The following is an 18213-nucleotide window of genomic DNA, read 5'->3' on the forward strand; positions in this document are numbered from 1 at the left end:
TAAGATTTTGAGTTTCCTTGATCATACGATGTCCCTTATGTCATAAGATTACATCGTGTTATGTGTTGTTCATGAGAGGGTCCTTTTCGATGTTATGATAAAGGTTTTTTCATGGCATCAAGAGTAGTAAGCAAGGGTGGTTACGACCCTATGATAAAGGCTTCATCATCAAATCGTAAAGCAAAAGATGTGGCCCAGTGATCTCACAACATCAGGCTTATCGTGGGATCATATGAAGCATCAAGGCATGTTGAGATGGTGCAGCATCTTATTATCATAGGATCGTAAGGGTCACAAAAGTAAGCATGTCACCGGTTGTCAGGACAGATGTCAGTTTCCTATTTGAGCAAAGCCAGCATACATGTGCCAGATGTATTCATCGTCAGCATTGGTGGGACCAAAATTTTTAATATGGACAGTGGCTTGTGGTCTCTGATCTTATGATAGCTCTTTTATTGTAAGATCTTAGGGTTTTGAGATGGGGTTTTTTGATGCTGCGACTAGGGCTCAATCGTAAGATTGCACAAGGAAAGTTATAAGTTGCCGATGCTACAAGATAATGTTTTAAGGGTTGCCATAACATCGTAAGGGAAAAAGGGTTTCCTTGTGATGTTACAAAGAGATAAACTTAACCGTGATCGTATGATCATAGGGGAAAGGAAAATGATTTGCAATGGGGTGAAACCTTTTGTCAAGTGATCATAGAGTGAAATGGATTTGTCGCCAATGCTGTGACAATAAGGGGTGTCATAGGATTGTAAATAAATTTGCTATCAAATCTGATTGGCTGATATGAAATTTAAAAGGGTGTCGTAAGATCAGAGGGTCATCAATACAATGGTGCGATGTTACGAAAGGTCTTTTCAACCACCTTGTTGTAATATCATAGAATCTAATCTTTGCAGCAAACATAATGAGAAGAAAAGAAATATGTGCTTCTCAACCAACCAATTTCAAATGTAGTGCAAAAAGTGTATAGCTGGAAATTAATGGTGATGCTTCTTCAAGCTGACATAATGGATTGAGATCATTTCTCAAGCATGTCGAAATCAGTGCAACTTAAAAATTGGTCTAAACATATCAATTTATAAGATCTTCCATTCTAATTATCACTGTTCATCATTTGCAAAAAATAGAATTTGAATTTTTTCTATGTTTTCTTTGCATTCAGAATTATTGTTTCCAAAGCTTGTGAGAGATAGTATTTTCAATTTCGAGTAATTCAGTTGCATATTTTCACAATGTCAGACTAAGAAGTAGAAGAAATCCCAGCCTCTAAAATGGCAGTATCAGAGACATCAACCTTGAAGGGAGGTAAACCCATATAGAAGAAGCCTAGCAGATTTCTAGAAGAATGGATAAAGCTTTTCTCGGGTTACTAATGAAAATTCTTCTGATGACCATGTTTTCTTTGACCCATATGTTAATTGTAAAGATGCTAGGTGCCTTGGTGCCACTGGTTCTAAGCTTTTCTACATTTTCTATTGTAACAGGGAGAAGAAGGTTCCTGTTTGTAACCCATGGAAAAAGAACCTTGCCAAACTAATTTTCCTAAGGTTTTCATAGACATGGACTTGATGAAAGCCTTGTTTTGATGTTACAATCCTGCTGCCAAGTCTTTTCATAGGAAGGATAGAATTGTTCTGTGCACCTTGGATAGAGAATCTTTCATTGAAGCTTTTGGATTAACTGGAGCAATGGACCAACCACTAGATTTGAAGGACTTACAAAAAATATTTGAGGCAAATCCCAATGCTTTCACTGGAGCTTCGTTCCTGCAACATATTCTTGTTGAGTTGAAGAAGGTGGGTGATTACCTAAAGAAGATACATAAGAAGATGCCCATGGACAAATTAAAAAGTTATTTTGTCAAGACCATATATGGTGTCCACAAGGTTGTAGGAAATGATGGGCCTGATGAGGTCTAGGGAGCTGAATACATAATTCCTAGGGATGTATAGGATGCCTACCATGCCTGTGAATATGACTATGTTAGTCATATATTAGATATAATGAGGGATAACATTGCCAGGGCAAGGTTTGGAGATATGAGGGAATTCACTTTCTCATATTACTCTCTGCTGATGCACTTGATTCTCTACAAGAATGTGGGATACATCAGCTCTAATTTTATTGATCAAACCTCTAATCTAAATGGAGACTTGCCAATGTAGCTATGGACACAGGTATGGGATAGCACTTATCATTTTTCTAATTTTGTGTCCTTTTTCAATAATTTTAGTAATGTTATAATGAAAATGTTAGACCCAGGGTATTTTAGGGCCCTAAAGTTTTGAAATATCTTCTGAGACCATCCCTACTACCTGAAGGAAAAAGATTAGATCACAATTGGGGGGATATTTTCTTGTTTCCTACATTTTCTTTGATGAGAGTCTATGGTTGTCCCCAGCCACCCCATATTTTACCAAAATTTATTCCTCCTAGATTATGAATAATTGAATTTATTTGGCAATTGTTCATGGTTAATAGAAAGTATCTAGGCCCCAAGGTACATAGGGGAACTTTTTTGTCTAGATGTTTTAGAATAGGTGATTTTACCATTGGCAAAGAGGCCCTAGAACTTGTTCATTCTTTTCTGCATCATTATAATTTATGTACTAGCCCATATAGAATGTATGACTTTGAGGGATGGATGAGGGCCACTTTGAAAGAAATGAGAAACTATGTATTGCCCAATCCCAAGGAATTGCCCCATGAAGACATCATCCTGAACATAGTAGCAGAAGGGGAGGCAACTGACAAGCTTGCAAAACTGGATGATGTGCTGAGGGTAGAAAGGGAATTAAAAAGAATTGATCCCCAATTCCTAGGTTTTTATATGGATATCCCTTACCCCTAGAGAATCAGAAAGATTGTCATGGACCATGCTGAAATAATGACTAAAATGCCAGAGGGTCCAATGGGAAGGAGGAAACAATATGCCCAAATAGCTCTGACCTGATGTGGCCCTTGAGGTTGAAGAAGAAGATGCACCCCAAGCATCTTGGATGGAAAAGGGGCATAAAAGGTAGAAAATTGTGCAGATTCCCCCACAGGTCAGGCATATAACTTTGCAAATTTTTCCATGTAATAGTCAGTATTTTGTTGACATAAGACAACATTATCTCTAGACCAGGGCTGATGTAGTAGAAAATAGTTTGATAGACCTAGAGCTAGCAGCAGCAAGACTAGATGATATGATCATCCAAGCTCAACAATTCTTGGAGGATGATGAGTTCATCAAGTCTAATGAATTCAAAAGTTTTTTATACAAAATAAAACAAAGTGAACTCATCCTCAAATGAAACCTAATGAATCAGATGAGCAAAGGATGGAGTTAATTCATAAGCTATAGGCCTATGACCCTAAAAGTGAGGTAATGACCTTGGAGGAGACCTAATATCTTGTTCAGAGAAGTGGCATGTTACTAGTACCTGGTTGGGATTTGGAACAAGATTTTATGCTTAATCAAATCAGAAGACAAGAGAATGCCATCTCCTATGAAGCAATTGGTGCTAATGGTTTAAAGAGAGGGACTGGTTTCAACATTGACACTAAGTCCTTGGTAGTCTGGAGCATGGCCCCTACTTCTAATAAACCAAAATTGATGGATGTACAAAGCACAAAGCAGGACAACATGATAATTTTGACTTTGTAGAGCACCTTTGGCACAAAAATATCCAAGGCACTAAAACATTTTTCACTCATGAATGAAACCAAGGTGGAGGAAATGGAGGACAAATTGTTCCAAGCTATACATGACTACATTGATGTTAGAAAGCTCTATGAAAATGAGCTCAAAAATAGTCATGTATACAAAGAAAAAATTGTTGAGCTAGAAGCTAAGGTCCAGGCACTTGAGGATGAAATTGAATCCCTTAAAGAGTACCTGATACAAGCAGAACAGAGAGTGCCTCTAGCTCAGGAGGAGGGACAAGGGACTTTAGTGCTAGCTAAAGATACTGCTAAAATTTTGGTGTAAACTGAGGGTACAGAGGAAGATGAGTCATCATAGCTAAGGAGAATGAGCACTGACACTCAGTCAATTCAGTAGGGAGGAGATGTAAGGATTGGGATCCTTAAATCTGTGATGAGCCATAGGGTTGATGTCTTGAAGAATTTATCCCAACAAGCCCATAGCTCTTTTGTTTCTTTGCAAAGTGCTTAGCAATTTTGCAATGAAGCACTCTCATGGTTGACTCCCACTTTTAACCTTTGGGGACCCTACATTCAGTTTTTAGATAGATTAATTATCTTGATGGCTAAAAAACCAGACTTACTAGACAAGATTTTCACAGTCAAGGAAAGCCTAGAAATGGTAAAAGAATTAAGTGATTTCTTTTCTGGTAAGTTACAGGTTATACAAGGCAAATTGAAGACATTGTCAGATGGAATGGAACCTTATATCCCATGAATTTTGGGTACTACTAATATAGTAAGGGAATGGTAGAAATGGTCAACCTCCTTTGATGAGATTTTGACCCGAGAGACTACATCAACAATTTTAGAAGATACTTATGATTCCCCTTTCCACTCTTTAATTGATTCTCTCTTTAGGGCAGAGATAAATTTGAAAAAAATTATTGTTGAATCTAAGGAAATTATGGATGCCAGGTGGACCAAGGCCACTCAAGATTTACAAGAGGTAAAGAACACTGACTGGCCCACCAACAGAGAGATTTATGTTTGGGAAGAAGTGGATGAAATAAAGGCCATGCTGGCAGGAGGTAGCTAGGATATTTTTTATATATTAGTAGCAAAGTACAAGGGGAAGAAAAAGATCAAGGTTTCAACATTAATGTTTTTTTGCTTCATCAGCTACTCCCCTTTTTTATCGATGTTTTAGAAGACTGATCTTTTGTATTTATTGTGTTTACCTTCCAAAAGTTTTGTTTTCCATTAGAGTTTTGACATGTGTCCTCCTCTCATCTGTAGCTTGTTGCAATCCTATTTATGGATTCCCAAGATGAGAAGTAAAAGTTGGTTATCTATGGAATTGATATATGTGTCATGTATTATTTTGCAGTCCATCCACTTTTTGTTTTGTAATGATCTGAATGAGTTTACATATATGCATACTTGAATACAAAAGGAATATTTGGGACCAATGGCTTTATTTATATGTCATACAATGAGTTCTATTGGTAGTATTAAGGTTTAAATTGAAGGGTTTTATCCTTAAACATCATTATCTTTGTAGTTTTGTCTCTTTACCATATATATGTAGCCTTGGGACTGAATAGACAAGTTTCTCTTCAGTTTAATGCAATCCAAAAGGTTGTATGTCTTTTATTGATTGCTACTAATTCAAGAATTAGGTAAATTGCTTTCCATAATTGATAAGGTTTAGGGTTTATGGAATGGATGAAAATCAGAATGAAACTAAAAGTTTAATGTTGACACTTTCAATCACAAGTTGATTAAAAAAGGTCTAAAACTACTAATATTTCACTCTATATCTCGTTGGATAAGACACTGGTCCATTCTAAAGTTGAAGAGTATATTGCTGGTTCACCTTTATATAACAAATCACAACAACAAATCAACTTATTTTCATGTATTGAAGAAATAGAAATATCGGTCATGGCTTGTTTGTGCTTTCTTTAAGTTGTAATTGGCTAATGTAGTTGGAAGTTTGTCAGCAAAGTGAAGAAGAATATTGACCATTTCTACTATAGAGGGTAATCTTGTAGAGAAAAGTATCAAGTTAATAAGATAAACCCCTTAGGTTTGCCCGCCTTGGCTTAGCAGAGCCTAAAGTGAAGTGAGTCCTGATGACTCTATTAATTGGTCTAGAACTAAGATTTAGCCTTGCTGAATATAGGATTTAGCTCATCCTTAGGCTTGTCCCTGGCCTTTGTTTCCTAGTATCAGGTTTAAATCTACCTAATATGTTCTCTACCAGAAAGAACTCCAACATGATAGACCTGATAGATGTAGAATGATGGCTTGACTTCTAAGTCTAATGTTATCTAAAACTTGTTTTCAATTTTCAATCTGAGATCTATATGCCAGTGTTATTGATATGATCCATAGATGAGAAATGAATCTAGTATATATACATTGAAACATGATCAAGTAGGGGCATGAACCTACATGGTCATGCCTCAATGTATACAATATTAATTTGTATTTGTTCATAACTAATCCTTAACAAATGCTAATCACACCTGATCATAATCCCTTTAATAGTAATAATGATTGGTTAAGGAAACTCCCGATTATCCAATCGGTGGAAGTAATACAATGTAGTTCACCTTTATATAATTGGCAAGAATATATACTTCACACACCCGATACTAATGAGTGTTAATAACATACACTTGATAACAATCAGTGTAATGGAATATTGAATACACCCGATACAATTGGGATTATATGAGGCATCAGAACTTATGTTATTTAATCTAAAGATCGTTTAACATAGATAGAATAATATTTAAATATGCTTAAGTTTTTGCGTTTAGAATGAAAAGTGTATATATATATATATATGTGTGTGTGCATGTGTTTGTGCCTGTGTGCCTGTGTGTGTGTGTGTGTGTATGTAACATGCAAACCAAAACCATTTCAAAACATGCAAATCTAAAACTAATTTGAAACATGTACATTAAAAATGTGTAAATAAAAAATATTATCAAATATTTAAATCAAATAGATTTTGAATGCAATTCTAAATCTAAATCAAACATGCAAGGCTAAACTATTATATGCAAATCTAAACAATTTTGAATGTAATTCTAAATCAAAATGAAAGTAATTGAAATCTAAATCAAAGTAGAATATTATTACTAATTTTGAAACTAAATCTACATCTAAACCTAAATACATAACTAAATCTAAATCTAAATGCAAAACTAAATTAAAAATTAAAAAATGTAGAAATCTCACAAGCAAAAATATTACTCCAAAACTTCAATCAACTCCTCTTCAAAAACTTCAATCTACTCCTCCAATAATCTCGAGCTCTTCCTCCCTCCAAAAATAGAAAATGAAAATGAAATGAGGAGCCTCTTTATATAACATGTGAGAGGTTCCTCATATCCCCCAATGGATGTCTCTTCACATTCCATGAATTTGTTTCAAATTTCACCACTCCCCACAAAAAATAAGCATGAATGTTCATACAAAAAAAATATTCTTTTAAAAAATATTTGATATTTAAATTTTTAATGAAATTATTTCAGCGTTTTTTTTTTGCCTTATTTTTTTAGGTTCTATTTTTGCACGCTTTATTTGGCTTCCTATTACTTCGGCCACCTATTATTTTGGGAATGTTATATTATTTAATAATTTAATATTTAAATAAAATATAAACTAAATTTATGATTTGTCTATTTTAAATAAATTATTAACTTTAATAAAATATAAATTTCATTGATATGACAACATTGTCGTCCACATTAATGATAACATTTATTTATGAAATGTGAAAATATATATTTTTTGAAATATGTAAGTGTAAAACTACTATGAAACATACAAATCTAAAACATGCAAACCAAAACTATTTTGAAATATGGAAACATAAAACTAATATGAAATATGTAAATCTAAAAATAATTTGAAACATGTACATTGAAAACATAAAAATGAAAAATATTATCAAATATATAAATCAATTTTTTTTTAATGTAATTCTAAATCTAAATAAAAAAATGCAAGGCTAAACCATTATATGCAAATATAAACAATTTGGAATGTAATCCTAAATCTAAATGAAACTAATTGAAATTGAAATATAAATCAAAGTAGAATATTATAACTAATTTTGAAACTAAATCTACATCTAAATCTAAATACACAACTAAATCTAAATCTAAATGTAAAACTAAATAAAATCAAAATAATAAAAGTAGAAATCTCACGTACAATTTTTTTTTACAAAACTTCAATCAACTCCTCTTCAAAGACTTCAATCTACCTCAATAATCTCCACCTCTTCCTCCCTCGAAAAACACAAAATGAAAATGAAATGAGGAGCCTTTTTTTATAACTTGTGAGAGGCTCCTCATATCCCCCAATGGATGTCTCTTCACATTCCATGAATTTGTTTCAAATTCCACCACTCTTAACAAAAAATAAGCATGAATGTGCATAAAAAAATATATTATAAAAATTGTTTAATATTTTAAATTTTAATAAAATTATTTCAACCCTAATTTTTCGGGCCTTATATTTCAACCTCCATTTGCTTCCTATTATTTCAGCTAGCTATTATTTTGGGAATCCTTTATTATTTTATTATTTGATAATTTAATATTTAATTACATTTTTTGTAATTGCTCTATTTTCTTTCTTATTGCCAAGGAATTTATTTTAAATTGATTTCTAAATATAAATTTCATTTGTAACTCTCATTAAAATTATTTTCTATTTCTATTTGTTAATAATTATGATTGTCAAATGACATTACATATTTTAATTTTTTAAAAAATATTTTTGTGAATGCCAAATGACATTTGCTATTTTAAATAAATTTTGTTTGTAACTCCCATCAAATTTATTTTCTAGTTCTATTTGTTAATAATTGATTGTCAAATGACATTACATATTTTAATTTGGTTTTTAACATTTTTGTGAATGTCAAATGACATTTGTTATTTTAAATTAATTTTTAAAAGTGAATTTCGTTTGTAACTCTCATCAAATCTTTTTTCCTTGAATAGATAATTCCTTCGAATATTCTCATGCTGAGACTTGTTGCTCCCATTGTATATGCCTCTTAACATAAAAATTGTGGGACTCTTGGTGAATACCATATAAAAATACACTGATATGACATCATATTATTGTCGACATCTCATCTTAGGTTGAAGTATTGGGTTGTCAACCGAGCTGCCATAAAATTTTGGATCTAATTCAAAAAAATTACAAATGATTTTTCAATCTTTAAAATTATTCTTTAAAGACATAAAACATTGTGACATTCTAAAAAGAGTAAACTTTTTTGAATTTGAAAAATCAAATGGTATAAAACTTCTAAATTCTATTGAAATTGAATGAAAAATTAATTTAGTTTAATTTTGAAAAGAATTTAGAACTAAATGGATATTTTGATGCATTAAACTAAGTAGAGGAGTTAAAGTGAAGTTGATTAAAAAATAAGAGTATTGTTTTGATGTAAGTGTATATTAAATGACACCTTTCAAAATGTCAAAATGGACTTAGAGGTGTTAAAATGATTTTAGTTTTAAAAATGAATGAGAAAGATCAAATAGTCATTATTATTTTTCATTCAATATCATAATCTAAAAGTTAACATAAGTACTCTAATCATTATGACATAAACATAAACAATTATCTTAATCTAATAATTAAAAAAACTCCAATTTTAGTCATTAAAATAATCATATTTTTAAATGAACTCAGAGTGTTACTTTATCCTAATCAAAATTGTAACTCTAACCATAATGCTTTGAACCTTTTCCCCTAACTATAAACCTTATTGACAACCCTAACACTAACCTTAACTCTAACCCTATCATAACCTAAACATTAAATTTTAATTTTAAACAAGATGATAATCCAAACTCTAAACCTAATCGTAATTTAAAATTATATAAAACAATAGTTTAAAAATAATAAACATAAAAAATTAAATAAATAAAAATATTGGTATAATTTATTGTCAAATGAATTGATCCATATAAAAAAATTCAATTAATATTATAAGATTGAATATCTTAATTAATTTTATAACTTTTAATATTTTGATAATATTGTTAAACTTAATATTTGAGAAATAACTAGAAAAAAGATTGTTAAATTCTTTAATTGAAAAATAACTTAAATAAATAGTTTTTGAACTAAGGTAATGAAATAAGAAAGAAAAAATTCTTTCCAAACAAATATGAAAGCTTTAGTATGGACTATTACACTAATAACTAAAATATACAAATTTTGTCATATAAATAAGTGCATGTAGTACTTGCCTTTAGTTATGTAGCTACCTATAATTTGTATTTTATATGTATATTTATTTATTATTTATAATGTCCTTGATATATATAAGGTGAATAGATATGATAATACCTTCATTTTATATTGAGTTGTTGACAATATAATTTAATGCACTAAATATTTATTTTGCATTTATTTTTGTGATTTTACATACTTAAGAGATAACTATTAATTGACAAGAATCTTGAAATCAATTGATTTATTAGAATATGATGAATATAGTTTATCCATATTATATTACTTCCTTGCTATGGATTTTCAAAACTATTGTAAAAACTTATGTGCAACAAGATCAAATAATTAGTTATAGTATAATGTTGTATAGTTTTAATAATATAGATTTTAAAAACTAATGTAAAAATCTATGTGCAAGTGTAAAAACATAAATTTAATGTACTTTTGAATAAATAAATTTAATGTACTGTGTGTACTTGCCTTATAGTAAATTGTAATATGAATAGAAAGAAAAGATGATTTCAAAATCCATAAATTTTATTTTTAATTTGTCACTAATTTTAAAACATAAAATATTATTATTTTAAAAAAATTAAAAAATATATAATTTCCTTTAAAAAATTTGAAATAAATAAATAAAATACATGATAGAAAACAAATAATCTTAAGAAGAAAATCAAAATAATTAATCAAAGTAATATAGTATTTTGAAATGTAAACATTATCAATGTCATTAAAGTTTAATAATCTATACAATTTCACATAATAATTGTTTATTTTATTTTTAAAATTTTATTTTGTTTGTAGTGTCAATTTGTTTTTGACATTTGAGTGTCCACACACTTAACCACTTTCTACATTGAAGTCGAGTACACTATGTATGTCAAGCTATAGTATGTGCTGAGCCAGAATTCCAACAAGTGCGGAGCATTATACAAGTGTTGAGTGATATATAGGTGCCAAGTCATAGTTGATGCCAAGCAAGATAGAATGTAATAGGTGTTGAGCAAACCAAGATCAAACATGTGCCAAGCATCAGTAGTCTAGTATGTGTCGAGTAACTTAGAATCAACATATGAGTTTGTGCCTTCACAAACTGAAATGTAAACCATTTTTTGAGCTGACATAGAAGGATTTTGAAGGATAATAAGGATAAGAAAAAATCTTTTATATTTCCTATGCAATCAACATGCAACCAATAAGAAAAATAGAGAAGGCATGCAACCAATGGGAAAAGTGCAAGGAATGAGCGGGAATTAAATATTCAATAATGATCATAGATCCATATCTAACCCTAAGTCTACGAAGTCTTTAGAAGAAGGATTAGACCCCATTATTTTATGTTGTTGAATAGAAGATTAAGGAAGTTGCTAAGCAGATAGCAAAATTGTAGAATAGGGTGAAAAGCAAGGGCATCACAGACTTAGTGAATTGAGCAGCAATTACATATCTAGTTGATCAGAATAGTACAAGGGCTACGAATAGATATCAGATCAAGCAAGGATCACATCAGAATGAGCAGATCAAGTGCCTGAAATTAGCAATTCAAAATTGTAAGCAATCAGGTGAAAGATTTCTAATACTCTCTAGCAATTGTATTAGATAGTGGAAAATCCTATGTTGATAGGTTAGCTTAACAATTATTTTTGAGGATCCTTTGAAGAGGTGACTAAATCCTTTAACAGGGTGGCACTTCATGTAAAGTGTTTGTAAATCCTCTAACCAGGTCACTATTGACACAATGTAAAGCCTTTAACAGGATAGCCCTTTCACAGGTCAGACCATCAGAAGTGGTCAAACAATTATTGCTACAATGATTTTGTGGGTATCATCCCCACCCTAGTTTTACCTTCTTATTCCAAGAGGGTTTCTGGGTCACCAAATTTTGGTGTTATGTGTTGATGCATGTGTTTACTTTATGTTTATTTGATATGTTTACATGCATGCAGTTTATTTTCAGTTAAAAGTTTTAATGGATAAAATGCATTACTTATGATTCACCTCCCCTCTCAGTAGTCTTCCCATTTGAATATTCCAACTATATATATATATTAGAAAATTGATTACAAAAGATAGTTCAATATAAAAATTAAATTAGAACCATTGAAGACATAAAAATATAATTAGTTAAAAAAATAATGATCTCATTTATTTAAAATTCTTAGTTTTATCTGAGATCCATTATACCAATTGGAGATTGTCTTCTCTTTGAAACCATAGATCATATATGCACTCAGAATTGATATATTTAGATTTTGAAAATTGAATATCATGACATTAATACTCCAACAAAAAATATGAAAGACTTTTATCTACAATAAACAAATCACGTAATATAATTCAATGAAAATTCTCTAAAATTAAGTATATCATTTTAATATTGTATATCTATGATTTAATTACAGATTATAAAACACTAAAAAATTGTACAAAAAATTGAAAGGATAGAGAAAAAATGCTCCTATAAAAACAAGTCAATTATTTCTAGCCAAAAAATTGGAAAAAGAACAATTAATGGTATATATGCATGTGCACTTGTTTTAAAATCTAAATTTTATTTGAAATAATATGTTATTTTATAAAAGAGAATAAGAAATATGCTTTGTGTTTACTTTAATTTTATAATTGAAATTTTCATAATCTAAAAGATCAAAGTTCTTTTGTTTGTAGTTAACCATTTCTTGATAAAAATGGAATATGGAGAGTCATTCGAAAAAAGGGCTCCTATAACACAAAATCGATTCATCCAATCATATAATTTGCATAATATTTGAAAGATATAAATAAATTATAAAACTTTAGACATATTTCAATCATCTAAAAATAGTTATTTGTCATTGGTGGAAACTAATTAGTACTCCAACAAAGTGAGTGCAATAGTACATTGCCTATGGCAAGGAAAATAATAGAGAGACAATATGGCCCTATAATATGGGTGAAGAAATGAGCTAAAAATTAGGGATAAGAGGAACCAATTTAAACATCTTACAAATTCACAAATCCTCATATAAAAGTCCAAATCATTCATCCAACCAAAATATGAAAAAATAATATATACAAATTTTAGAGTTAAAAATTGGCATGTAGTTTTAAAGAAACATAATACTTATATAAAGACTAGAGTGTGGATAATTGGAAGTAACTATTATAGAAATAGCTAAAATATACAAATTTTCATATAAATAATAATCATGTTAGACAAAGTGATATACAAAATAAGGTCATTAATTTATATGTTGTATGCTTAGAGTTAGGAACATGGTTATGGATAGGGACAAAAGTAGACTTAGGGAAAGGTTGCCTCATTAGAAGTAGGGTTATAGTTAGACTTATGTTTAGCGAAATGGTGTCTGGTTAGTATTAGGGTTATAGTTAGATTTAACATTAGGAATTCGGCTGGAGTTACAATTAGATATAGGTTTACTAAAAGGGTTCCTAGTTAGAATAAGTGTTATAGTTAGACTTAGTATTAGGAAAACGGTTAGGGTTACAATTAGACTTAGAGATAGAGTTAGACTTAACATCATGAATATGGCTAGGGATATAGTTAGATATAGGTTTACTAAAAGGGTTCAGAATTAGAATAAGGGTTAGAGTTAGACTTAGCATTATGAATATGGTTAGGATTATTGATAGACTTAGGTTTAACAAAAGGGTGAATAGTTATAATTAGGGTTAGAGTTAGAGTTAAACTTATCATTACAAATATGGTTAGGGCTTTAGTTAGACTTATGTTAATTGAAAGAGCATGTGGTTAGAGTTAGAGTTAGCATTACAAGTATGCTTAGGGTTACAATTAGACTTAGGTTTAGTGACAAGGTGCATAATGTGAAATAGAGTTAGAATTAGACTTAGCATTAGGAATATGGTTAGGGTTATAGTTAGACTTATGGGTAGTGAAAGAGTGTCTAATAGAATTAGGGTTAGAGAACTAGACTTAGCTTTACAAATGTGGTTAGGGTTATAGTTAGACAAAGGTTTAACAAAAGGGTGACTAGTTAGAATCAGGGTTAAAAGTTAGACTTATCATTACAAATATGGTTAGGGCTATAGTTAGACTTAGGTTTATCTAAAGAATGTAAGGTTAGAATAAGGTTTAGAGTTAGAATTAGCATTACAAGTGTGGTTAGGGTTATTGTTAGACATAGCATTACAAGTGTGGTTAGGGCTAGTGTTAGACTTAGGTTTAGCAAAAGGGTTCCTAATTTGAAATAGGGTTAGAGTTAGAGTTAGCATTAGTAATATGGTTAGGTTTACCAATCTATGATTAGGTTTGCTGATATAGTACCAACATAAGATTGGGATTAGTGATAGTATTGTAGTTATAGTTAGCATTATTGAATATGGCCAGGTTTACCAATGTAAGATTAGGTTTAACTATAGGGTACCAATGTAGGATAAGGATTAAGTTTAGCAATAGGGTAATAGTTATAGTTAGCATCATGTATATAGTTAGGGCTACAAATGCACGATCGGGTTTAGTGATAGGGTAGCACTGTAGGATTACAATAAGGTTTATCGATAGGGTACCTATTATTAGAATATAGTGATTTATTAGATATTTGAAATTGAGTTAGGGTTGGAGTTTTAGGTTAGATTTATTATTATATTAGGTTCCCTATATAATCATAGGTATATTCTCACAATCACGGGTAAGATCAAGGATAGAAGTATGACTATGGTTAGAGTTAGAGTTAGGGATAGGTTTAAAAATATTAATAGGGTTAGGTTTCAAGTTATTATTAGAGTTAGGTTTAGACTTATTACTATGGTTAGGGGTGTACACTAGAATTATGAACTTCTCTAAACCGTTCTATCCAAGATATCCCATAGATTGGAATACTCGAATGTCATCTTAGAGCTCCCTATCCATGGTGTGCAAAGGTGTGTTCTAAGAATATGTGGAGCTCCGAACTGATCTGTAGAGACACAACCCTTGCCATTAAACCATGCAATGGGAGATTCCTTAGACAAGAACAAGAATGTAAGTGTCTAAAAGAGTTCTCAAGCATGCAATTCAAGAATAAACTATGCTAATTTGGAGTACAAGGATGCAACTAGATTCAACAAGATGAACATATTACAACCATTGATAATTAGGCTATGTGAACTTATACTATGCCATAGGAAATCAAGCTATTCTAAATGAATCTAGTGCTAAGATGAATGATGAAATAATGAGATGAGAAGACTAGAAATTCTCCACAAGTGCTCCAAGAAACCTATCAAGAAACTTGCAACATAACATTAGCTCCAAATGGTATCCTCAGAGATCTCTCTTTTAAAGGTATATAAATGGTTGAAATCAAGATCAAGAAATGAATGATCAAGGGTGGGGGTTTACTTTTGGCATGATCCTTGACTTTTCATGTGAGACAAAAGCCTTTTCTTTTAATTTGTAAATAGAAAAAAGACTTTATGTGTGTACATTGACTAGGTTAGAAGAATGGGGTCTTTTATTTAATTAAAAGTAGGACATGTTATTTTAATCAAATATGGATTTAGGATGTTATAGTTAAACTATAGGTTAAATCAAATAAATTTATTTTTACCAATTTAGCCTAGGAAAATAATTAATCAATTTAGTTAAAATATTAAGAAGGGGGCTAATAGTCTAAGTAACCATTTTTAGTTGATTACATGATTAATCCAAGAACACATGATGTCCAAGAATACAAAATCCAAGTAGGTCTGGCAATAGATAGAGAGATTTGATTCTGAAGAACAAAATGTAGGATGAGATAACAAGTCCGAAATGGGTAGCCTGGTACCGACAGTACTGAACGCTTGGAGAGAGATAATATCATAACTCAAAAAGAGCACTAACATCAAGCAAAGAAGATACATAAAGAGCAAATGAAAGAATCAAGTGTATTCTCCTAAGAAATAAATAATTGTAGCAAGCAAACAATGATAGAGTATTTCTACCTTCTAGGGATTGAAATCAAAATGAGGTAAAGTGAATGCATAAATGAGCTAGATATGAGAAAATTGAGATATGGGAAATTTTGTGATCAAAAATATGTGATTAGAGCTAAAGAGTGACCATAAGGAAGTAATAGAATGCCCTAATTTGACTAGAGTTGACCAAGAAGGATAAAGTATGCAAATTAGGTCAAATCAAGTAGAAATATGATTTAAAAGTGGAAGAGGTGAATTGAAGTGTAGAAATGAATAGGACATGGAGAAATGAAGGTGCCCTAGTGAAGATTCAAAGATTACACCTTGAAAAGTTGGCTAATTGCATAACAGAAGGTAGAATTTTGAAATGTGATTTTAACTATCAAGATGAACTCAAATTTTGATTTTTTATTCTAAAAATGGATCTAGGATGTCACAATTAGCCAGGGTGCAATTTTTGCAAAATTTTGAGGAGTTTGAAAAATGAGTCAAAGTGAGGTTGGAGGATTATATAAAGGGTCCAAGGTTCATTTTTAATTCATTTGTTTTTTGTGATTTTGGAGAGCTCTTAAGTGATTTTGAGAGAGATCATGGCTCTAGCAAGTATTTCAATGCACAAGCACCATTTTGAGAAATAGTTGCACAACTGACCACCCGATCGAGTACGAGGCCTCGACGAGTCTTCAAAAAATTTGCACTTTGTGAGTCATTTTGAGGTATTTTAACACATTTTTAATGCATTTTAAAGTTTTTGCAAATTATTGTGTGATACTTTGGAAGTATCACATGAATATACTAAGAATTATTGAGTGATACTTCTTCTATGCAAATTATATTGCACTGTTCAAAAAGGTCCATCATATTAGACATACCCATCCATCTCTCATAATGATGCAAACTATCACACGATAGGAAAGTATTGCCTGATAGTTGTAAGAAGTATCACACAATACTTAGTCAACAAAAAGTATCACCTGCATATTGGGAAAAGTATAACCTGGTTATTTGTTGAGCATTTTTGCATGTATAGGAGCAGATTTTGAGTGTGAGCTTATTGTTTTCTAATATTTTGATATGTTTATGATGTCACTTGGTCTATTATAGTTGATACTAATGTTTCTTGCACTTTTTATTAGATCCCCCAAGGTGGTGGGGTTGCGTGTCCTCCATTATCTATAAGATGATGAGAAGGACACTATAGAAAAAATGGGATTCAAGTGATTGTTGTGCATACCCCATATATGGGAAAATCACATATTGTTGACTGCTTTAGCTATGCAGTGGCATAGTGAGCATAACACCTTCCATTTTCCCACTAGTGAGGCTACCATTACTCAAGGGAATGTATATCACATCCTTTACATGCTATGTCATGTAGACCCTGTGAGTATGATCATTATGTTTTTATGTTTGCCCATTTTAAGTTTCTGATTTCCATATGAGTTATGTTGATGTGAGTTTGATTATGTCACATGTTTATTATGATTAGACCCTGATAGAGGGAGTTTGGTAGTACATCAATTATTTGAGGATGTCACCATCCTAGACTACCACTTGAGTTGGGAGAGGCTCATAGACAAGTATGGAGACTAGTATCCATTACCCTACCTCATTTGTTCACTAGTTACCTAGGTTCTTATCACTAACAGGGGTTAGAAGGGCTTCCCTCTAGGTTGGGGCAGATTGGTTGCAAACTTGGTGGGCCGATCAAGATGGATGGCATGGAGAGTAGCTATCCTTGTAGATATGTACCATGAGCTACATGAGATAGCATATTGAGATGACATGATTTGGGCATGCAATGTAGTGCTTGTGTAGATATGGGCTTGGGAGCATATCGTAGTTATACGACCATGGGTGTAGCCATGGGAGCGGAGTGAGTCATTACATAGGGTTCATCCCTTAGAACCACAATGAGGATATGAGCTTCCCTCTTTTTTTTGGTGGCCATATAGACAGTGGTGGGCCTCTAAAAGACCATTATTTTAAGATCTTTTTATCTTGTTTTTAAGTCGATATCTTACAGAAACAATCATGACTTTATGGTTCTAAGAAAATGAACTTATGTTTTCATGTATATTCATTGTATATGGTGAGACATTAAGTAGAAGTATGGAAAGTTCAAATATGCTCTAATTGCTTTAATCTATGGAAAAAAATGGTATAATGAAGTGATGTTGTATGCTGATAAATGTTTCCTCATTTATGTTATGTCTTGGGTAGTTTTCCTCCTATAGCCATAGGATTTGCAAGAGTGATAATTTGAACTTACACCTTTTTTAATATTGATGATAATATAAATATGTGTGTGTGTGTGTGTGTGTGGAAGTGGAAGTGGTGTGCACATTGAATGCTTTTTAGGTACTTTTCACAGATATTCAAGAGTCAACACCT

The 18213-nt window shown here is 31.4% G+C and overlaps 1 pseudogene; it reads left to right on the top strand.

Annotated features, from left to right (window-relative positions):
• The first annotated feature begins 1697 nt into the window (after nucleotides 1-1697).
• LOC149552198 (receptor homology region, transmembrane domain- and RING domain-containing protein 2-like) overlaps nucleotides 1698-18213 on the top strand; it is a 128089-nt pseudogene continuing 111573 nt past the window's right edge.

The sequence above is a fragment of the Cupressus sempervirens genome, chromosome 6 (assembly GCF_028749045.1).
Source record: "Cupressus sempervirens isolate cs-2001-9-10 chromosome 6, ASM2874904v1, whole genome shotgun sequence".
Classification (NCBI taxonomy): domain Eukaryota; kingdom Viridiplantae; phylum Streptophyta; class Pinopsida; order Cupressales; family Cupressaceae; genus Cupressus; species Cupressus sempervirens.